The 24,278-nt window shown below is 39.8% G+C and overlaps 1 long non-coding RNA gene across 1 annotated transcript in view; it reads left to right on the forward strand.

Moving 5' to 3' along the window:
- LOC125111995 (uncharacterized) overlaps nt 1-23,799 on the forward strand; it is a 60,986-nt gene extending 37,187 nt beyond the window's left edge. Inside the window, exon 3 of the long non-coding RNA XR_007131007.1 lies at nt 23,675-23,799. This is a non-coding gene — a long non-coding RNA (uncharacterized LOC125111995). The remainder of the gene's footprint in view (nt 1-23,674) is intronic.
- The last annotated feature ends 479 nt before the right edge of the window (nt 23,800-24,278 follow it).

The raw sequence follows: 24,278 nt of genomic DNA on the forward strand, positions 1-24,278 counted from the left end.
AACACAGAGCTCAGCTTCCTCTCTTCCTCATCATATCCACATAAATACAACTGGTTCATTCTCCCTCTTAAATAAATGGACTGATTTGCTTTATTCTTGAATTTGATATCAGGATCGCTAAATGTCTGGGTTAAGGTTTAGGAGAGTGGAGTTGATATAAATGGGGCCAAGAAACCCATATATTGTAGACAATGGTCAAACTTCAAATGCAGTCTCTAAATCTACCCAAAGGAAACCTTCAAGCCACTGGTCTTCTATAACTTCTTGTCTCATGAATGCTTCCCTCCAGGAGTCATATCTGTTAGAAATAGTAGAATGCCCATTGATGCTAACCCTGGGAAATGTAAAATTTGGGATGTTCTATGTGTGTAACCTTATTTAATCCTCCCAACCACCACTAAAATGGGTGCTTGCAATAGACCATGGAGTTACCCGGTATAATCACACGCTCACACTATCCATTCTCCAAAGAGTGAAGATGGGCTGGAAGTGGAGTTAATAATAGATCATGTCTACAGGATGAACATTCATAAAAATCCCTAAAGTGTGGGGTTCAGAGAGCTTCCAGGCTGGTGAGCACACCGATGTGCTGGGAGGGTTGTGAACCCTAACTTCAGAGGGACAGAAACTCCTGCACTCAGGACCCTTCCACGCCTCATTGCAAGTACCTCTTCATCTGGTTATTCATTTGTATCCCGTATCCTATACAATAAACTGGTAAATGGGTTTCCCCGATTTCTGTCAGCTCTTCTAGCAAATTATTCAATCCAAGGAGGAGGATCTTGGGACCTTCTGATTTGGAGCCCAATCAGACAGAAGTTGTGGGTAACCAGGGGACGTACAACTTATTATTGGCTTTTGAAGTGAGGGCAGTCATGTGAGATTAGCCCTTTACCTGTGGGGTTGCACTAACTCTGGTTAGTGTCAGAACTTAATTGAATTGTAGGACATCTAGTTGAGGTCACAGAGAATTGCTTGGTGTGAGGGGGGAAAAAAAAACATGTCTGAAGTCAGAAGTATCATGTGATTATGTGTATAAGTCAGGGAAGACATACAGGAGAGTTTTTCTTGTATATTCTGCAATGATACTTGCCTTCTAATACTGACAGCCTTGTTTAATCTCCTCTTGGGAGTGGGCTAAACTTACTGATGCAGTTCTAAAATGTAGACTATGGCAGAAATGATGGAAGACAGTATGAGAAAAAGAATGCATGTATATGTATGACTGGGTCGCTGTGCCATACAGCAGAAATCAACACAACACTGTAAATCAACTATATTCTAATTTTAAAAAGTGTAAAAAAAAAAGTGATGAGATAACACTTTCAAGATTAGGTTATAAGAAGGCTACAGCTTTCATTATGAATTCTATCTTTTCCCTCTCTCTTGGATCTTGCCATGAGTTATGGACAGAATTATGTCCTTCACCAAATTCATGTGTTGGAGCCCTAACACCCCATGTGATCATATTTGGAGATAAGGCCTTAAGAGAGATCATTAAGGTCAAATCAGCTCATAAGGGCTGGTTTTCTTATAAGAAGAAAAAAAAACATAAATTTCTCTCTGTCTCTGATTCCCTCTCTCTCTCTCTCTCTCTCTCTCTCTCTCTCTCTTTCTCTGTGTGTGTGTGTGTGTGTGTGTGTGTGTGTGTGTGTGTTCCTCTACACATGTAGAGAGGAAGGACAAAGTAAGAGGGCTGCTTTCTACAAGCAAAAAAGAGAGCTCTCACCAGGAACCAAAATTGCTATCTCCTTGATTTTGAACTTCTAGCCTCCAATGCTATGAGAATATGAATATCTCTTGTTTAGGTCACCCAGTCCATGATATTTTGTTATGGCAGCATGAGAAGACTAATACCCATGTCAAGAGGTCTCCAGTTATACATAAGTCAAACCAAGGCTTTTCAACAACCCCAAGAGAGTTTAGAAGCAGATCCCCCTTGATCCAACCTTCAGATGAGACCACAACCCTGACTGACAGATTGACTCTCATCCTATGAGATGACACACAACTACACCACACCCAGATTCCTGACTCACAGAAACTGTAAGATAATAAATATTGTTGTTATAAACTACTAAGTTTTGATGGCATTTTGTCATGCCATAATAAATACCTAATACATAGGAGTTCTTGCCATGGAGCAGCTGAAACGAATCTGACTAGGAAACATGAGGTTGCGGGTTCGATCCGTGGCCTCGCTCAGTGGATTAAGAATCCAGCATTGCCGTGAGCTGTGCATAGGTCACAAACGCGGCTCGGATCTGGTGTTGCTGTGGCTGTGGCGTAGGCTGGCAGCTACAGCTCCGATTAGACCCCTGGCCTGGGAACCTCTACATGCCGTGGGTGCTGCACTTAAATAACAATAAATAAATAAATAGCTAATACATAGAAGCAACATGCATGTTAAGAAACTAGGTGGGTATAGTCAGTCCCAAATACATGGACATTAAAAAAAAGAGATCAGTGAATGGAGAATTCAAGTGTGACACCAAGCAAAATAGAGATAAGGAGGCAAAAGCCAGGGACAGACACCTGGCCTGACAAATGGGAGACCAAGTTTGTAAATACTAGAGCCAGGCATTTCAGCCTGGGCCCACCATCTAATGCCATTAAGATGTATATTAAGTTACAACATATGAATTTGGGTGGGGGACACACACATTTGGTCTATGGTAGCCAACAAAGAATGTGTTATCGTGCAAATCATAACTGGGGGTAACTGATCTTTAATGTTACTGGGGAACTCTGGGAGACAGGATAGAACATGCATTGCAGCGTTATCCCACCCAGGTGTATTTTCCCACTAACTCTTGTCCATCATTGGTTGAGGGAGGGGGAAGGCATTAATTCCCAGCACCTGCTGCCTATAAAGACATACAGACGCAAGTAATGAGAAGTTAGCTGGTGTGCCTGGCCACTGTAAATGCTAAGGAGCTGGGAATCAGGTGCTGAGAGCATTTGCTACATGTAGGTCCCCTGAAGTATCCTGTAATTATTTAGGTAGCAGCTGGATATAGTCTAAATCATTGAAAATTATTCTTGTGAAAACCTACCAAATTCAAGAAGGCTGACATACTTTTTAAAGAAATGTGAAGAACAGTGTTTAAAAGTCTCACTCTTGCTTTAAGTCTCGATTTGTTTCAGAGACCTTAGGAAAGTTACTTCTCTTCTCCGAGCCTTACTTTTCTTACCTGTGAAATGGATGCCATAACTCCTACTTTATTTGACAGTGGTAAAATCAAGTGTGTAAAACAGCAAGCATGGAGATACATAATCAGTTTCTTTAAAACTTTTCAACTTGCAATGATAACTTCGTGACGACAACTTTGCTTATACAAGTGATTGCTCAAACAATAATGGTGATAACAAATAAAAGTCAGTATTAGTGTGTTATAGACTGAGGTTTTTATCCCCTGCACCCAAATTCATATGTTAAACCCTAACCCCCAGTGTAACTATGTTTGGACACAGGAACTTTGGGAGGTGGTTAGGTCATGAGGATGGGGCCCTGATATAAAAGACCCCAAAGACTTTCCCCGGTGGCCTAGTTGTTAAAGGTCCAGCTGTGTCACTGCTGTGGCTTGGGTCACTGCTGTGGCTCAGGTTTTATCCCTGGCTCAGGAACTTCCACATGCCACAGGTGTGGCCCAGAATAATAATAGCAAAATAAAAGACACCCCAAAGAGCAGCCTCTTTCCATTGACATGTGAGGACACAGCGAAAAGACAGCTGTCTATGAACTAGGAAGAAGGCTTTCACCAGACACGATATCTACAGGCACCTTGACCTATAGGATAAAAAGCTCAACAATGCCAATCAGTATAGAAATAATCTACAAATGTTAAAATAACATTAAAAAAATGAATGCTGTTTTCAGGTGTATGAATCCAAAACTTTCTATTCCTTCAAACCTGCTTTCTCTATATAGCTTTCTTTAGTAAAGCTGTTATATAAGAAAGAAATGTGCAATCAAAATGGTGAAAATTTATCTAAATAAGTTGTCTCATTAGGCAAAAATGAACTTGGGATCTTAAAAAGCAAAATGATGGAGAAAACAGAGAAATAGCTCTCTGAAACTGTGATTTTCAATAGTAAAACCACATTAGCACACACAAAATGTAATCGTTATGTGAACGAGTGGTTGGAAGTGTCTATTTTTAGGAGTTTGCATTTGCAAAACTCAGAGCTAGAGACAAGACTAAAATTCATGAAAGATAGCCAAATAAGCTAAGCAAAAATAAACAAACAAATCCAAATATGTGCGAAATGAACAGAAACACTGTACCGTCTTATAAGTATCCCAGAGTTCATAAAAACCATTCAAAACCCCTGATAATCTCTGATAGACACATGTATTTAAGATCATTTTAAAACTGACAACACAAGGAGCTCTCATTCTGGAGCAGCAGAAATGAATCTGACTAGGAACCATAAAGTTGCAGGTTTGATCCCTGGCCTCGCTCAGTGGGTTAAGGATCTGGTGTTGCCGTGAGATGTGGTGTAGGTCGAAGACGCAGCTCAGATCCCACTTTGCTGTGGCCATGGCGTAGGCCAGCAGCAACAGCTCTGATTAGACCCCTAGCCTGGGAACCTCCATATGCTGCAGGTGCAGCCCTAAAAAGCAAAACAAAAAACAAAACAAAAAATTGACAACACAAAATTACCAATATGTGACAAACCTCTCTGATTGAAAATATTTTTGACCAATTTTTTTGTTTCAGTGAATTTCCCTGGAGCCTGTACAATCTGATACATGAGAGATGGAGAAATGTTAGTTCCTTTCTATTTATCAGTATGTCTGCAATATTATTAATGGGAAAAAATGCTGACAAAGATTTTTGAGACCCAACTCCAAGCCCCAACTATTGCAAAATAGGGACTATTAGTAAAAGCCTAGTTATGGGAAATCAAAGGGGAGGGATGCTGTAAAGGCTTTGGGGTCATTAACAGAAGAAAAGAATACCAAGGAGACGGAGTCAGAGATTGGACACTGAGAGAGAGTCAGTCCTTGCATCAAATAGGATAGTGCTTTAATAGTCTAGGTTGTACCCCAAATAATAAGGTCTAGGAGGTCCAGAAGCAGTGCTTGGAACAAGCAGGCAAAATCAAAGTATCTCTTGAGGAATTTTTTTTACTAAATCAGACTTAAAGCCAGAGATGAAAACTTATGTAATCAGAAAAGGCTGGACAAATTCCACCAAAAGCCTCCGATATCTAGCCCAGGTAGAATTCTGCAATGGAAAAGGATCACTTAGTAACAGCACATCTCAGTAAAAATATGTCCTTAAGAATCCTCAATTCCTTTCACAAGGATTTTGTATTCATCAGATTTTGATTGTTAATTTTTCCCAAAAAATCTTATTAAGAATGAGAGGCATTGACCATGAACATAAACATTCTGGTTTTGATTTTTTGTTTTTTGTGTTTTGTTTGTTTTTTAGGGCCACACCTGTGGCATATGGAAGTTCCCAGGCAAGGGGGTCAAATCAGAGCTACAGCTGCCAGTCTACACTATGGCCACAGAAACACGAGATCCAAGCCATGTCTGCAACCTATACCACAGCTCACGGCAATACTGGATCCTAAACCGATTGAGCAAGGCCAGGGATTAAACCCATATCCTCATGGATACCAGTCAGATTCGTTACTGCTGAGCCACAGTGGGAATTCCCTCGTTGTGACATCTTGATATCCAAAACTGTACATTACACCGTGCATTCCAGTTTACTGAGGGCAGGGAATTAGGTCAATGGGAATCCACATTTAAAGGCTAAAACACCCATCATTATGAGCATCTTCCTCCAAGGCTCAAACTGTGGCTCACCCTAAGACAGCTTGCCAGCCTCACATTCCTATAAATCTATTCTATGCATGAATATCAAATGGTTACCACCTGACTCTCAGAATTCATTAACCAAATTCTTTTCACATGGCTAGAGACAATTCAGTTTGGGGAGTTGGTAGGCGTCTTTGAGATCCATGATTAATTGTTGACTGTCTTGGTCTTGTTGGCCCCCTGGTTGCTGGGATGGGGAGCTGCCATTGTTCAGCAGGGGGGCCATAGCTCTACCCCAGATAGCAGCTGCACCCTTTATTTGAGAAAGCCCATTGCCAACATCTTTTGAGAGATAGCAAAAAGAAGATGCTGTGGATATGGCTCGGTGTTTCTCTTGGCCAGAGTGATCTGATTTGGAAAGCTTTCATCTAGATTTAGAGAGGGTCTCTTCTTTCTGAAAGCCTATACAATGACCTTGTCCCAGGAGCTTCATGCCATCAGGTTAGAACCTGTAGGAGAGCTTCAAGAGTGTGCCCAGCCCTCAGACTCACCACTTGGATGACTTAGACTGCATTTGCCGGATGGGTCCATAGTTCCAGGAAAGTCAGCAACGTGATAATGGCACAAACCAGGCAGCCAAGCGGCTAGTTGTATTTGCTTTGCGTGATGATAAGGAAAAGCTTTTAAACAAAATGTATGATTGTGAGCAAAATATTCATAGATCTTTGTCTTGACTATCTTGGTATAAATGAATAATCAAGAATATATAAACATATATATACCTAAGATCTTCAGGACCAGATCTTATTTTATTTTTGTCTTTTTTTGGTGGAGAGGCTGCATCCCCAACATATGGAAGTTCCCAGGCTAGGGGTCAAATCAGAGCTTAGCTGCCAGCCTACACCGCAGCCATAACAACTCAGATCCAAGCCGAGTCTGCGACCTAAACCACAGTTCAAGGCAACGCCGGATACTCAACCCACTGAGGGAGGCCAGGGATCGAACCTGCATCCTCATGTGTACTATTTGGGTTCATTGCCACTGAGCCACGATGGGAATTCCCTAACAACCTGTTTTAAAATAAGATCACAACACCATCCCGTATGCCTAAGGCACGTCTTCTCCCACCCCATGACTTGGGAATGGGGCAGACACTTTTTTTTTTTTGGTCTTTTTGCCTTTTCTAGGGCCGCTTCCATGGCATATGGAGATTCCCAGGCTAGGGGTCTAATCGGAGCCGTAGCCCCCGGCCTACGCCAGAGCCACAGCAACACCGGATCCTTAACCCACTGAGCAAGGCCAGGGATCGAGCCCTCAACCTCATGGTTCCTAGTCAGATTTGTTAACCACTGCACCACAATGGGAACTCCAAGGGGCAGACACTTTTGAGCCCAGATGCAGCTCCTTGGATTCCCTGAGACATTGAGAGAGTCACAAATCCCTCTGAGTCTCAGGATTTCTTGAGATATTAAGATCAATTTAACAAGTGGCTACTGAGTCATTCTTTTAAATGTAGGGATATGGAAATGAAAAAAAAAACGAGATGCAAACTTCAGCCTTTATGAAGATTAGATTTTTCTCCACCTCAAGATTGTTTAGAAGAGTAGATAACAAAACACATGTAGTGTTTTAGCAATTAGTAAATACTTAATGTTAGGTCTTCCAGTTAACCACCACACTCAATAAGTGCTCTGGATTTAGGAAGAGAAAATGCAGCATGTCGTTTCTGAACTGTGTGTAGAAATCACAAGAATCAACCTGACCTAGGCGATATTTTCTTTCAACTTCAGATTCTGGCATATTAGCGAGTTATAAAATCAGTTTAGTTGGTTAAGGCTAGATGTTTCTTAAATTAAAAAATGGAATAAAATGGTATAGAAATGTGGTGAGCTTAAGTACTGATTCCTGAAGCTTTTGTTTCAATTTTGTGTGTGTGTGTGTGTGTGTATGTGTATTCATTGGATCAGGATATAAAATGCATCTCTGACTGTAGGTCAGAGTCAAAACATCTTGAAACCCATTATTATGTGTATAGTTTTATAATAAAGGAAAGAAAAAATAAAACAAAATAAAATAAAGGATGGACTTTCCTTGTGACCTAGTGAGTTAAGGATCCGGCATCATCACTGCTGTGGCTCAGGTTTGAGCCCTGGCCCAAGAACTTCCATACGTCATGGACGTGACCAAAAAAATTAATTAAAAAAATGAAGGAAAAAAATTTTCTTTCTGCTTTTTCTATTGCACCCACACACCCAACTAACTTATTACCTAGTATTTACAATGATGACTACTATAAAAATGTGTATCAAGATAAATTAATTGGAGTTCCCATCATGGAGCAGTGAAAACAAATCCGAATAGGAACCATGAGGTTGCAGGTTTGATCCCTGGCCTCGCTCAGTGGGTTAAGGATCCAGCGTTGCCCTGAGCTGTGGTGTAGGTCTCAGACGTGGCTGGAATCTAGCGTTGCTATGGCTCTGGCATAGGCTGGCAGCAACAGCTCTGGTTAGACCCTTAGCCTGGGAACCTCCATATGCCACAGGTAAGGGCCTCAAAAGACAAAAGATGGGAAAAAAAAAAGAAATATTAATTTTTTTAAAAAAATGAAAACTGTTCCGTAAAATAGAAAATTGTTCTATAAAACATTTTGAAAATCATTTCCTATAGTCCTATGGACTATATTTATTTCCCAGAATGTCCAACCCCTAAGTGGAATAAACAGAGAGGGGACAGGTGAGGGGTGTACTTGCTCATTCTAAGCAAACTTTCCAAAAGTGACAACTTCTCAATAATTTCTAAATTAATTCATTTACTTGATGGTGTTGAAAACAGAGAAAGACAAATACCATGTGATATCACTTATATGTGGAACCTTAAAAATAATACAAATGAAAACTTATTTACAAACCAGAAACAAATCCACAGACAGAACAAACTTCTGGCTACCAAAGCAGAAACAGGGGAGGGATAAATTAGGAGTTTGGGATTAACATATATACAGTACTATATATAAAATAGATAACCAACAAGGTCCTACTGTATAGCACAGGGGATTATACTCAATATTCTGTAATAACTTATAAGAAACATGAATCTGAAAAAGAATAGATACAGATATATGTATAATTGAATCACACTCCTGTACACCTGAAACTAACACAACATTGTAAATCAACTATACTACCACAAAAAAACAAAAATAAAGAATAAAAAATAAAACTTTCAAGAAAAAATTAAATTGACATGTGAAAGCAAAGTTGCATGGCAGGAAAAGAAAGTAGACAAGGAGTTCCCATCATGGCTCAGCGGAAAAGAATCTTACTAGTATCCATGAGGATGCAGATTTGATACCTGGCCTCTCTCAGTGTGTTAAGGATCCAGCTTTGCCATGAGCTGTGGTGTGGATTGCAGACTTGGCTTGGATCCTGCATTGCTGTGGCTGTGGCGGAGGCCGGCAGCTGCAGCTCTGATTTGACCCCTAGCCTGGGAACCTCCACATGCCGCGAATACAGCCCTAAAAAGACAGAAAGAGAAAAAGAAAGAAAGTCGGCAAATGCCATATTCCTCCCTTCCATCCAATGGAACTGGTCTTTCTTGCCCAGATACCCAGACACACAGCCATGTCTCATTTCCAAAGGTACTGCCTCAAAGGCTAGAACCTCAACATGTCTCTAATCCAGCTTGGAGTCACCAGCCTGGGTACAGTACATCGGCTCTAATTCATGACCACATTGTTTCCATTAGTCCTACTCTCACTTCACTTGTCCACTTTGTAGATCATCCACTATTGGAAACTAACTTATGTCTGTTTAGTTGTGAACAATTAATAGGCTTTTTTTTTTTTTTGTAAAACAATTGCCTTACTTCACTTAGTCGATAATTTCTAGGTACATCCATGTTGCTGCAAATGGCATTATTTCATTCTTCGTAATAGCTGAGTAATATTCCATTGTATCTATGTATCATAAAATTCATTATCTAATTTCAGCACAGGGAACTATACTCAGTAGCCTGTAATAACTTATAATGGAAAATAATCTGAATACATACATACATATACACATACACATATATGTGTGTATGTATAACAATCATTTTGCTGTACACTTGAAACTAATAAAACATAGTAAATTAACTATACCTCAACGAAAAATTATTTTGAAAAAAAAATACCAATTGCCCTTAAAAAGAAGATGTTCCCTGGTGGCCTAGCAGAATCCAGCATTTTCACTGCCATGGCTCAGATTCAATCCCTGGCACCAAAATGTCCATATGCTGCAGATGTGGCAAAAAAAAAAAAAAAAAAAAAAAAAAAGCAGATATTCTTAATCATTTTTATGTCTTCTCAAAGTAACATTTTTAAATGCATAAAATAAAGTGTGTAAGGATTAAAGAGAAAACAAAATATACTGAAATATAGCTGTTGAAATACTTTTAAATATTTGTGGTATAAAAATACATTAAATACCCTATTTTGTTTGGGTTTTTCATTTGTTTTTTGCTTTTTAGGGCTGCTCCTATAGCATATGGAAGTTCCCAGGCTAGGGATTGAATTGGAGTTGTAGCTGCCAGCCTATGCCACAACCACAGCAACGTGGAATCTGAGCCATGTCTCCAACCTACACTATAGCTCACAGCAAAGCCATATCTTTAACACACTGAACAAGGCCAGAGATCAATCCCACATCCTCACGGGTACTGGTCAAGTTTATAACATGCTGAGCCCCAACTGGAACTCCCAGAGAATTCCCTAGCAATAAAAATTAAACATATTAGTGCTTCTACTACTGCTGTAATTTCAATGTAATGATGAGATTAAATGATGTGTTGGAATATCTGCATTGGTAATGTGTTATGAAAATAAATGATTTCTGTTAAAGGAAAGTCAGCCACACCAGGGTGTGTTTCCTATACTCATAATCAAGGGAACTTTTATATTTGTTAGTGAAGATGAAAATGGAATTCATTTTCATATCCAAAAACATCTACTCCTTGAAATCTACCTACGCAAATGGTCTATGGACTACAGGTTAAGAGCCCTCATTAGAGACAGGAAACCATTCTGTCTTCGTACCATCTCCCTACAAGGTAATGAAGAAGGCAAATCTCTCACAGAATCTTCCCATTTAATTAGCATTCAGTCCCAGAACATTCATGTATCCTATTCTTTAAACTTGATGAAATCCCAGCTCTCTGTCTTTTTAGAAATTCTGGTAGCACCTTGCAAGAAAGCCTAACCCTAGTTGATATACCAAAATTCAAACACTGGACTCCACTAATCCTCAAATAAAATTAGACAAAAAAAATCCTTTCAATTAGTGGGCAGAGATGGGACAGCTTAGAAATCTCACCCAAGGCATTGTTCAGGGCTGCTGCAGAGTTGTGCTGGTTGAGCACCATATAAGCCTACAACCAAGTGCAACTGCCCTGCTGCCATCCCTACCATACAGAATGCCAGGTGCTCTATTCTTATACCTTGTTCCAAGATGCAACGTTCAAATATTCAATATCAAAAAGAGCACATGCAGTTTCCCTCATTGCTCAGTGGTTAATGAACCCAACTAGCATCCATGAGGACACGGGTTTGATCCCTGGCCTCATTCAGTGGGTTAAGGATCTGGTGTTGCCATGAGCTGTGGTGTAGGTTGCGTACAACAGCTTGGATCCCACGTTGCTGTGGCTTTGGTGTAGGCTGGCAGCTACAGCTCCAATTGGACCCCTAGCCTGGGAACCTCCAGATGCCATGGGTGCGGCCCAAAAAAGACAAAAAAAAAAAAATAGCACAGATTACCCAATCAGAATGGATGCTGACCTCAAACAACTAGTATAGGCATAACCATGTTCTAGCTGAATCTCAGCCTTGCCCTGTTTATGCAAGGGTGGGAAGTGGCTTCTACACATTGCTTATATGTTGACCACTAATTTCACATAGGAAAGTCCATTTCTAAGCAATTTTGTATTCATTAAAAAAGTCTGTGGTATTGATCAAAAATCAACATAGGTAAAACACCAGAGTGTTAGCTTCTTCTTCTTCTTTTTTTTTGTTTTTTTTGTTTTTTTGTTTTTTTATTTTTTTGTGTTTTTAGGGCCACAACCACAGCATATGGAGGTTCCCAGACTATGGGTATAATCAGAGCTGTAGCCTACACCAGAACCACAGCAACACCAGATCCAAGCCTCGTCTGCAACCTACACCACAGCTCACAGCAACGCTAGATCCTTAACCTACTGAGCAAGGCCAGGGATTGAGCCTGCAACCTCATGGTTCCTTGTCGGATTGTTTCCACCACACCACAATGGGAACTCCTGGAGTATTAGCTTCTTGATTTAATGCTGGCTCACCACTTCTGGGGGTGTAATCCAGAAACTGTCTTTGGGGTATGGATTAAAATGAACACAGATGCAGATTTGGTCACACGGATTACACTAAAATTTTTTTTATAAAGGATTACAGTCCAAAATACCCAATTAGCATTACTTTGGTAAAAACAACCTGTTAGCTTATTAACCTGCAAAAATATTTTGAAAACAAGAAAGATCTCTTATATCTATCATTGAAAGGACTTCTTTTAACTTTATCTTTGAATTGAAGTACTGCAGCTGCCCTCCATTAAATAACATTTTGCAAGCTTTGGGAAATCCCCAAAGTTTAAAGGAAGAAAATCCAAGAGGGAGATCCTGCCATTCCTTTTATGAAGCATGAAGGTATCTATGAAACAAGCCTGTCTGAAGAAACTAAGAAGACCAGGGAGTTCCCTGGTGGTTCAATAGGTTAACGATCTGGCACTGTCACTGCTGCGGCTCAGGTCACTGCTGTGGCTCAGGTTGCTCCTGTGACGTGGGTTCAATCTCTGGCCCCAGAACATCTACATGCCACAAGCACAGCCAAAAAAATAATTTTAGCAATAAAATAAAAAATAAAAAGAATCAGAGAGTATCACATGGAAAGATCATGGAGAGGGTAAAGTTGTTGCTCTTAGAGAGTGACAAGCTGGAATTGTGGATGAGAGAAGACATTAGTCCAGCAAAATTCAATAAGTGGAGAAACAATGAGTGAAACTGAAAGGAAAGACATTGGGCTAAAGAGAAGGATAGATTCCTAGCTTCCTCCTTGGATGTCAAAGCAATTTCAAGTGCCCAGACAGCAATGCCACATTCTACTAGGCTGCACCTAGTGAAATACAGTACCAAAGTCAGGATCGTATAAAGGATATATGGAACAGGAAGTCAAAAAGAGCACAAATGAAATTCACTATAAAAGCTGTAAAGAGAAAATAGCAACTGTGAAAAAGAGAGATGTAAACCAACTAGTTCTAACCCCCCAAAAAGTTTTTTTTAAATAAAGAATAATATTTCTCATAGCAGAGTCCCTGAATCATGGCTAAGACAAAGCCAATTAGAGTACCAATGACTCAACAAATGCTTGTAATTAGAATAGAAATACCCGTATTTTTGTCTTCTGGGACCAGTCTAGACTACATTTCCCAGCACTCTTTATAGTGATCTTGGAGAGACAGCAGTGAGTGATGACTTGGAGTAAGATCTTAATTCTCCGCTCAGGAATTGAACCTGGGCAGCCTGGTTGATAACCAGGAATCCCAGCCACTAGACTAACTAGAGGCTAGAAGTAGAACTGCCCTGATTCTTGCCCCCTGTTGAAAGCAAGCATGTTTCAAGGAGGCAAAGATGGTTAAAACAGGTATAAAGTTTATTGTTAGAGACACAGTATGACATGTGAGAAGTAGTTTTAGTCAGAAGCAAAGAAGTAATATGCACCCAAAAGAGGAGTGCGGGTGCAGGCATCCCCCAATTGAGGAGCAGGCCAGAGAGGTGATATAAATCACTTACATAGGACAGATCTTCTGGGTCTTTGTTTTCCTTTAGCCATTTTTCTTGTCTTAATTCTTACACCTGACTGGACACAGGAACCTCTCCAATATGCATGCACATCTTTTGGCAAAGATGATTTCCAGAGCACAGTGCTGGGACCTGGGACCGTATCAAGACTTACTATGGCCTGGCGCCCCCTCCCTTTCCAACTCCTGGGAGTCTCACTATGCATGTGTGGAATGTCTCCTTGACCCCAGGAGTGATTGAACGGTCATCTTTCTTGGGTGGAGAATGAAACAAGGCCTAAAAAGACACAGACTGCTTCTTATCAAAAAGGCCCATGTAACGGATGAGTTCCCAAAGACAAAGATAGTCCCAAGGCCACAGACTATGTGGCTCAACAAAACAACCTCTGTCTATTAAAAAAAACCAAGGCTCACCCGCTCAGAGTGCCCAACCACTCTGTTGGTCGACAAACTCCGCTTGCAATCTCATTGCTTCAGCCTCTGCCTCCTTCTTCCCCGCCGTTCTAACAATCTTATCTCTCTATTCCAGCAGAGCTCAACTCCTTCAACTAACTTTTTCCTTGAGGTGTCAAGGAGAAGCAAGGCCCAGTCCCTGCTGTTCTCAGCCCAGGGGCCCATCTACCTCTTACTTCAATAGTGTGGGCCATGGGTCTGAGTTCTGACCAGTCAACTGTGGATGTAAGTGATAAACCTCACTTTGGATCTGGCCCACATAAACCACTCATGTACAACACCGCACTTTTTCTGGGTTCCTGAAGAACTTCATAGAGTAAGCAAAGTGAAAAAAAATGATTACCAATGAATAGCAGAATTATGAGCAACCTTTTCCCACTTCTCTTCAATTTCCTGTACTTCTCAAAATTTGTATGATAAACAAACATCATAAAACATTTATATTTTATGACAGATAAAGTATACAAAATAAAGTATAAATAATAAATTTTTACATATATAAAATCTTTTTTTAAGTATCTATAGGCATACCTTGCTTTATCGCGCTTCACAGATACTGCATTTTTTTTTTTTTTTTTTACAAATTGAAGCTCTGTGACAACCCTGCATCACCCAAGTCTATTGGCACCATTTTTCTAACAGCATTTGCTCACTTTGTGTCTCTGTATCATATTTTGATAATTCTCGCAATATTTCAAACTTTTTCATTATTATTATATTTATTTGCTGTAATGATCTGTGATCATGGTTTTTGTTTGTTTTGTCTTGTCTTATTGAAGTATAGTTGATTTACAATCTTGTACTAGTTCCAGGTGTACAGCAAAGTGATTCAGTTATACATATTTTTTCTGACCCTTTTCTTTTTTTTTTTTTTTTGTCTTTTTGTCTTTTTCTTTTTTGTTGTTGTTGTTGTTGTTGCCATTTCTTGGGCCGCTCCCGCAGCATATGGAGGTTCCCAGGCTAGGGGTTGAATCGGAGCTGTAGCCACCGGCCTACGCCAGAGCCACAGCAAGGCGGGATCCGAGCCGCGTCTGCGACCTACACCACAGCTCACGGCAACGCCGGATCGTTAACCCACTGAGCAAGGGCAGGGACCGAACCCGCAACCTCATGGTTCCTAGTTGGATTCGTTAACCACTGCGCCACGACGGGAACTCCCCTGACCCTTTTCTATTATAGTTTATTCTAAGATATTGAATATAGTCCCCTGTGCAATACAGTAGGTCCTTGTTGTTTATCTACTTTATATATAGTAATATATACCTGCTCATCTCAAACTCCTAATTTATCCCTCCTCCCTTTCCCCTTTCTAACCACAAATATGTTTTCTCTGTATGTCCATTTCTGGTTTATATATAGATTCATTTGTATTAGATTTTAGATGCCACATATAAGTGATATCACCTATAATCTTTTTTAAAGCAAGTTATCCCCCTTCCTTTGATAACTCCAGATGCCATGGATTTTGCCACTAGAGTATCCCTAGCATCCAGCACAGGGCCAGAAACACTGTCAGCATTTAATAAATGTAGTCTAAAAGAATGAATACTTCCTGGCATCATCAACATTTTGCCTATTTGTCAATGATCCTCTTAAACTGTAACTTTCAAATATTATATTTAAATACTTTATTTAAATAAAACATTTAAATATTTTATTTAAATGCTTAGGACAAAACCAAAATACTTCATTTATCCTCTTCATGGTGCAAAGTATCCTGTGACTATTATGTTTCTTGCCACATGTCTAAGACTATATTTATACAAACACTGCCCAAGATTGCGCTTGATAGTTTTTGGTTTTGTTTTTATAAGGACCAGCACACTGTTGGCTCATATTGATCTTATAATCAACTAAATCTTCAAGTCTTTTCACATAATTTGCTATCAAGCCTGATTACCCTTGTTCTGCACTTGTACAATTGATTTTTTAACCTCAAAATACTAGACTTTAAATAGATCTTTGTTAAATTTTATCTTGTTTGCTTTAGTCCATTATTGGAGTCTATTGAGATGCTCTTAAATCCCTAATTCTACAATCTTGTATATTACCCATCTCTCCACACATGGCTGCTGATAACTATATTAATTGCTAAGTCGCCAAAGTTGAGGATAAAGCTATTAAATGGGTAAGAAGCAATAGAAGAATTTTGCTAAACACTGTTTAAAGTCTCATACTGGCCTCAACACTCTTGGGACAAGTATTTTTGGATATTAGATTTGAAAGAAATCTTCAAACTCATCCAGTTCGACTTCTAAGACTTACCCTAAGCTCCACAGCCTATTGGTTATTCAACACTTTCAGATTTTAAAGACATGTTCATTATTTCCTTTATATCCTATTCATTCCACATTTTTAGAGAAAAGTTATTTCATATAGAACCAATACCATTCTATCTCTGGAGGGAGAAGTCCTATTTATGTACAAGTGATAGCACTCCCCTGACCTCAGCTGATTAGAATAAAGACAGACAAGGTAACAGGGTAGGAATACATCTAGAAACCAGGATTGACTGATTGATTTAATGAATACTACTATGTACTAGGTACTGTGCTAGGCCCTTGCAATATATTGATGATCAAAATAGACAATAGACAATTCCATAAGATTTCTGTTCTTATGGAATTTACAGCAGGAGGAGAAAATATATACTAAACATAATATACACATATATTTTATATTATAATAGAAGGTGATACATTCTATGAAAAAGAGAAAATGTAGAATGGGGTGAAGGGTATTGAAGTGAGGAGTAAAATTTTAAACAGATTGTCTAGATCCCCATTAAGAAGGTAACTTCAGCAGAGACTTGGAGGTGAGAGAATGAGCCATGCAAATTTCTACGAAAGGGGCATTTGTGCAGAGGAAACAAGTAGTGCAAAAACACAAAAACAGAGGGAAAATGGCATGTTCGAAGAACAAGAAAATCAAGGTGGCTGCAGCAGAGTGGATGATGTGGGGAAAAGATTAGGCGATGCGATCAGAGATATAATGTGAGTCAAAATAAGGATTTTAATTCATACACTGAATGAAAGGAAAATCTATTGCATGGTTTTGAACAGAAGAGTGACATGATCTATTTATATTTTAAGAGAATTACCTTGGCTACTATGTCAAAAATAGAAAAGTAAAATCTGTTAGGATGTTACTGTGTCAGACTAAGTAAGAGATGGTGACTTGGACTAGGGTAGTAGCAGTGAGAAATGGTAGTGATAAACGCATTTATTTTGAAGGTCAACAGTATTTGCTGATGGAATGCATGTGGTTATGAAAAAGAGAGAGAGAGTAGTCATGCCACGGTTTTTGGCCTGAAATACTAGACAGTCAAAGTTTCTGCCATCAACTGTGACAGGAAAGTAGGAGATGAAGGAGGAAGTTGGGTTGGGAGGTGGGAGATCAGAAGTTCAGTTTTGAACAGGTTGGAAATACAATGCTGGAGTTTGGGAAAGAGATTCACACTAAAGCTATGTTAAAAGCTGTTGGCATGTAGATAGGTTTAAAAGCCATGAAAAGCAATGAGCTCAAAAAAGGTGAAAGCAGATCAGAGGATTGAGCCCTGGGCACTGCAACAATAAAAAGTTAGAGAGAAGGAGGAAAACCCAGAGAAGGCATTTAAAATAAGGCAATTGGTAAGACAGCAAATGTAGAAGTCTGTTAGTCAAATGAACAAAGTGCTAGAAAGAGAAGGGAGCAGTTAACCAGGTCAAATAATACTCTTAGCTCAAGTAAAACAGAGATAGATTTTACCATTAGATGTTGCCATGAGGCTTATCTTTAAAAGAGTGGTTTTGATGAGGAGAGGTGGGATCAGTATAGCAGAGTAGGAAGACCCTGAGCTCACCTTCTCCCGCAAACACATCAAAACCATAAGTACATATAGAGCAGCTCAGAAAATGACCTGAACAAGCAGAACAGCTCTTCTACAACTGAGGTTATAAAGAAAGAACCACATGAGTTCTGGTAGGAGCAAAGGAAAAGCCATCTAGTTGGGACCCACAATAATTCTGGATAACTCAGAATAAGAATGAGATATCACATGTTCAAAGATTCTTCCTAAGGAGTGAAGGGTTCAAGCCATGTATTGGGCACAACAACTCTTGGGTAAAACAGTTGGAAAAGGACCCTCCTTGGCTGATCTGAAAATGAGAGGGTCTTACCAGAGGGTTATAGGAAAATGAGACTCTGCTCTTGAAATGCTCATGCACAGACCTGCTTGCTCCCAGTCCCACTACAGAGGCAGCAGATTGAAAACTACCTGGTGTTCTGGCTGGTCTGCTAGGACTGCTCCAGTGTACCCCCCAGCCAGCACTGGGCTCCAGCTCCTCAGGCCCCAGGCCCACCCCCCAACAGGGCAGCAACTGCCATCAAGCCAGAGAAAATCCCCAGCTTGCACCAAGCTCCCTTTAGCCCCTTTGACTCCAGCCCCACACCCCACCAAGGCAGCAGCCACCAACATACCATGGGAGAAGAAGCTACCCATGCTCACTTAGATCCAGCTCTTCCACCAAAACCACTAGGAACACTCCGACTGCATAGGGATGATCCTATCTGATGATACACCTCCAAGACCAGGATATGTAACTGTTTTGTCTAATTTCATAGAGACAAACAGAGAAAGTCAAACAAAAAGAGAAGACTGAGGAATATTTTCTGAATGAAGGAACAAGATAAAAATCCCAGGGCAAAAAAAAAAAAAAAAAAACAACCCTAATAAAATGGAAAGACTAACTTACCTGAAAATGAGTTCAAAGCAATGGTCATAAAAATTCTCTCTGAACTCAGGGGAAGAAAATGGAGGAACACAGTGAGAACTCCAACAAAGAACTAGAAAACATAAAAAGATTTTATGTAAGAGCTGAAGAATACAATAACTGAAATTAAAAATGCACTAGAAGAATTAAAAGCAGATTAGGTGATACAAATAATGTATAAGCAACCTGGAAGATTGATAGTGGAAATCCCAATCAGAACAACAAAAAGAAAAAATACTTTAATGAGGATAGTTTATGTCACCTCTGAGACAACATCAAGCATACTACCACTCACATTATAGGAGTTCCAAAAGAAGACAAAGGCTCAGAAAATGTATTTGATGAAATTATGGCTCAAAACTCCCCAAACCTGAAAGAAACAGATGTCCAGGTCCAGGAAGCACAGACAGTCCCAAGCAGATGAAGCCAAAGAGACCCATACCAAGACATATCATAAGTAAACGGGCAAATGTTAAAGATAAAATTTTAAAAATAGCAAGAGAAAAACAAACAGTCGCACATTGGGGAATCCCCAGAAGGCTATCAGCTGACTTTTCAACAAAAACTTTGCAAGCCAGAAAGGAGTGATACACTTAAAGTACTGAAGGGAAAAAACATACAGCCAAGAATACTCTACCCGACAAGGTTATCATTCAGAATTGAAGGAAAGATAGAGTTTTCCAAACAAGCAAAAACAAAAAGTTCATCAACATTAAACCAACCTTTCAAGATGTGTTAAAATGTCTTATTTAACAAAAAAAAAAAAAAAAAAAGGCTATAAAAAGGAATAAGAAAATATGAAGTTACCATCATGGCTCAGTGGTTAACGAATCCAACTAGGAATCATGAGGTTGTGGGTTCTATCTCTGGCCTTGCTCAGTGGGTTAAGGATCCGGTGTTGCCATGAGCTGTGGTGTAGGTTGCAGACGCAGCTTGGATCCTGCGTTGCTGTGGCTCTGGCGTAGGCCAGTGGCTGCAGCTCCGATTCGACCCCCAGCGTGGGAACCTCCATATGCTGTGGGAGCAGCCCTAGAAAAGGCAAAAAGACAAAAAAAAAAATATATATATATATATATATATATATATATATATATATATCCGAACCTCATGGTAACCTCAAAACAAAAGCCTCTGATAGATATGCAAAAAACAAAAAGAAAGAAACATAAAACCAAAGAAAGTCATCAAACAAGAGAGGAGTCTAAAAGAAGAAAACAGAGAACTATAGAAACAAACGGAAAACAAGTAACAAATATCATTAAGTATATACCTAACAACAATCACTTTAAATGTAAATGAACTAAAGCCTCCAATCAAAAGGCATACAGCAGCTAAATAGACTAAAAAAAAAAAAAGAGCCATCTATATGCAGCCCACAAAAGACTGAATTAGCACATTAAAAAAGATTATACACAATGTTATATACCATGATCAAGTGGGATTTATTCCAGGGATAGAAGGATTGTTTAATGTCCACCAATCAATCAATGAGAGGCATCATATTAACAACACAAAGGATAAAAATCCCATTATCATCACAACAAATGCAGAAAAAGCATTTGACAAAACTCAACATCCATTCATTATAAAAAACTTTTAATAAAGTGGGAATAGAGGTAACATACCTCAATATAATAAAGGCCATTTATCACAAACCCACAACTAACATCATACTCAATGGTGAAAAGCTGAAAGCCTTTTCTCTAAGATCAAGAACAAGGTAAGTATGCGCCCTCTAGCCACTTTTATTCCGTTTAGTTTTGAAAGTCCTAGCACAAACACTGAGACAAGAAAAAGAAATAAAAGGAAGGGAAGTAAAATTGTCACTGTTTGCAGATGACATGATACAACATATAGAAAACCTTAAAGGCTCCACCAAAAAAACTATTAGAACTACTAAGTGAGTTCAGTAAAATTTTAGGATACAGGAGTTGTGGCTTAGCAGGTTAAGAACTCGACATATTATCCATGAGGATTCGGGTTCTATCCCTGGCCTTGCTCAGTGGATTAAGGATCTGGTGTTGCCACGAGCTACAGCATAGTTCTCAGACATGCTTGGGAACTGGTGTTGCTGTGGCTGAGGTGTAGGCTGGCAGCTGCAGCTCCAATTTCAACCCCTAGCCATGGACCTATGCCACAGGTGTGGCCTTATAAAGAAGAAAAAAAATCTCTGACTTCAGCTTTTTAAACCTCTATCTTCCCTTTTTGGAAAATGGTATGATTTGACTGTGTCCTAGCTCTGTCAGAGTCTTCCAGCATTACCCATCAAGTTTAAACCACCCCATGTGAAAATTCTTCAGTATCCTGGAGTAATGTACTTGAACATATGACAACTTCCTTTTAAATACCTAAGTCCCCTCTTATTACTCATCATCTGTCCTAGGCATCAGTTTCTCTTAATTACATTTCCTTTGCCTCTTCTGATTGTGGACTCATTATGATTGATTCTCTAAAAAGTTGAAATTGGGAGTTCCCATTGTGGTACAGTGGAAACGAATCCCACTAGTATCCATGAGGATGCAGATTCGATCCCTGCCTTCTCTCAGTAGGTTGAGGATCCTGCATTGCCGTGGCTGTGGTGTAGGGGTCCAATCCAACCCCTAGCCTGGGAACTTCCACATGCCGCAGGTACAGCCCTAAAAAGAAAAAAGAAAAAAAAAAAGTTGAAATCCACCTTGTTGCATGGAGGGGAGATTGTAGGTCCCTGCCATCATGTTCTGTCCCTTCACTTACATACAATCTAAGATGAAACTGTCATATCCTCTATCAATTTTGGGCCACTCCCTTGCTCCCAACTACCTCTTCCTATTAACCAGGATATAGCTGTTTCTTTCGTTGTTTTCTCTACCCTTTGGAAAAATAAAATCAGCAGAGTCAAGAATTTTTGAAAGATTTCAAAATGAAACTTATGGTTACCAAGGGGAAAACATGGGAGTGAAGGATAAATTAGGAGTTTGGGATTAACATATACACACTACTATATATAAAATAGTTAAGTAACAAGGATCCACTGTATAGTACAGGGAACTCTACTCAATATTCTGTAATAACCTATATGGGAAAATAATCTAAAAAAGAATAGATATATGTATATGTATAACTGATTCATTTTGGTGTACACTTGAAACTAATACAACATTGTAAGTCAATCATACTCCAAAAAAAATTTTTTTTTTGATGGCACCTGCAGCATGCAGAAAATCCCAGGCCAGAGATAGAACCCACACCACAGCAGTGACAACATCTAATCCTTAACCTCCAGGCCATCAGAGAACTCCAACTCCAATAAAGCGTTAATTTTAAAAAGAGAATTTGTGGAGTTCCCGTCGTGGCGCAGCAGAAACAAATCCGACTAGGAACCATGAGGTTTCGGGTTCGATCCCTGGCCTCGCTCAGTGGGTTAAGGATCCAGCATGGCCATGAGCTGTGGTGTAGGTCACAGACACGGCTCAGATCTGGCGTTGCTGTGGCTGTGGTGTAGACCAGAAGCTACAGCTCTGATTAGACCCCTAGCCTGGGAACCTCCATATGCTGCGCGTGCAGCCCTAAAAAGACAAAAGACACAAAAAATAAATAAATAAATAAAAAGAGAATTTGTGAAAATTTCCAGGTTGCAGAAAAATACCCAGGAGCTCTCTAAATAAGTAGCATCTCATTTTATTCCAGTTTCTCATTTCTTTTTCACTTTTGAAATCTCTTTCTATAATACCTTACTCAAGTTCTCTGTTTGTCTGATCATCCACATCATAATCCCACTTGCCGTCATTCCAGAAACATACAGCCTCACCAGATGGGCTCGTGGCAAAGTGGGAAAAGATATGTACAAGCACGACTACAACTAGTATAATATAAAATAAAATTTATAGTATAAAATAGAGGTGGCCCAACCATCTTGGTTTGCCTGGGACTTGAAGGGACTTTTCAGATGTGAAATTTGCAGTGCTCAGATTGGGAAAGCCCCAGGCAAATTGAGGTGATTGCCTTCAAACAGTAAACAAACACTGCACCTGCCCTGAAAATCGCCAAAACTTTCCTCCGAGTTCCTATTTCCTGAATTTCAAATAAAATTGTATTCCTGGAGTTCCCGTCATGACTCAGTGGTTAACGAATCCGACTAGGAACCATGAGGTTGCAGGTTCAATCCCTGGCCTTGCTCACTGGGTTAAGGATCCGGCGTTACGGTGAGCTGTGGTGTGGGTTGCAGATGCAGTTTGGATCCCGAGTTGCTGTTGCTGTGGTGTAGGCCGGCGGCTACAGCTCCGATTCCACCCCTAGCCTGGGAACCTCCATATGCCGAGGGAGCGGCTCAAGAAATGGCAAAAAGACTAAATAAATAAATAAATTGTATTCCTTCATGATTTTTCCTTAAAACAGCTGCTGCAAATAGCATGCGGACTGAAAATGGGGGGAGAGGAGTGTCTGCGAATGTTTCTTTTAAACTTGACCTTTATTTTTATTTTATTTTATTTGCTTTTTAGTGTTGCACTAGCGGCATGTACAGGTTCCCAGGCTAGGGGTCGAATCAGAGCTACAGCTGCTGGCCTACACCACAGCCACAGCAACGTGGAATCCAAGCCATGTCTGCAACCTACACCACAGCTCACGGCAATGCCGGATCCCCAACCCACTGATCAAGGCCAGGGACTGAACCTGCTACCTCATGGTTCCTAGTCGGATTCGTTTCCACTGCACCATAACGGAACTCCTTAAACTTGACCTTTTTAATCTTCCTTTCTTCCTTTTAATCTCTGTGAGATGATGATAATTAGAATTAAGCACCCCCCCACACCTTAAAATTTTTACCCAATCCATCTACTTCTCTTTATTTCTCCAAGCACCAACCTGATTGAAGACACAATCACTAAACACAAGCCTGGATTATGGCAGTCATCTTCTTCCCGGGGTTTCTCAAGCCATCTGTGAAGAAGAGAGTTTTTCTTTTTGCTGTTGTTGTCTTGTTCAATCCATTATGAACCAATGCATTTATAACTTTCAATAAAAATGAATTACTAGGAAAACAATCATACACATAGGTCTTGAAACAATGTTGAATTTGCTCTTTGAATTTCTAAATGCTTCTCCTTTTCTGCTATGTCATGCATGGGTAACAGTCAGAGGAGCGGTCTAGAATTGTGCTTTTGAGAAACTAACAGATAGCATCACTTCCACACTTTCCTCCATTCTTTCTAGTAAAAAAAATCTAGAACAACCTTTCAAAATGTAAATTAGATTGTGTCTGCCCACAGCTCATAAATAACTGAAGGAGGGAGAAGGTTAAGAACCAGACAGCCTGGATTTAAATCTCTGCTCACCACTTACTGTAGTTCACGACGCTGGGCAAGCCACCTCATTTCTATGTGCCCCATGTTCCTTATTTAAAAATTGAGATGATAATAACATTGACTTCATTGGGTTGCTATGAGGATGAAAATGTATTAA

This window comes from Phacochoerus africanus, chromosome 1, assembly GCF_016906955.1.
Source record: "Phacochoerus africanus isolate WHEZ1 chromosome 1, ROS_Pafr_v1, whole genome shotgun sequence".
NCBI lineage: Eukaryota > Metazoa > Chordata > Mammalia > Artiodactyla > Suidae > Phacochoerus > Phacochoerus africanus.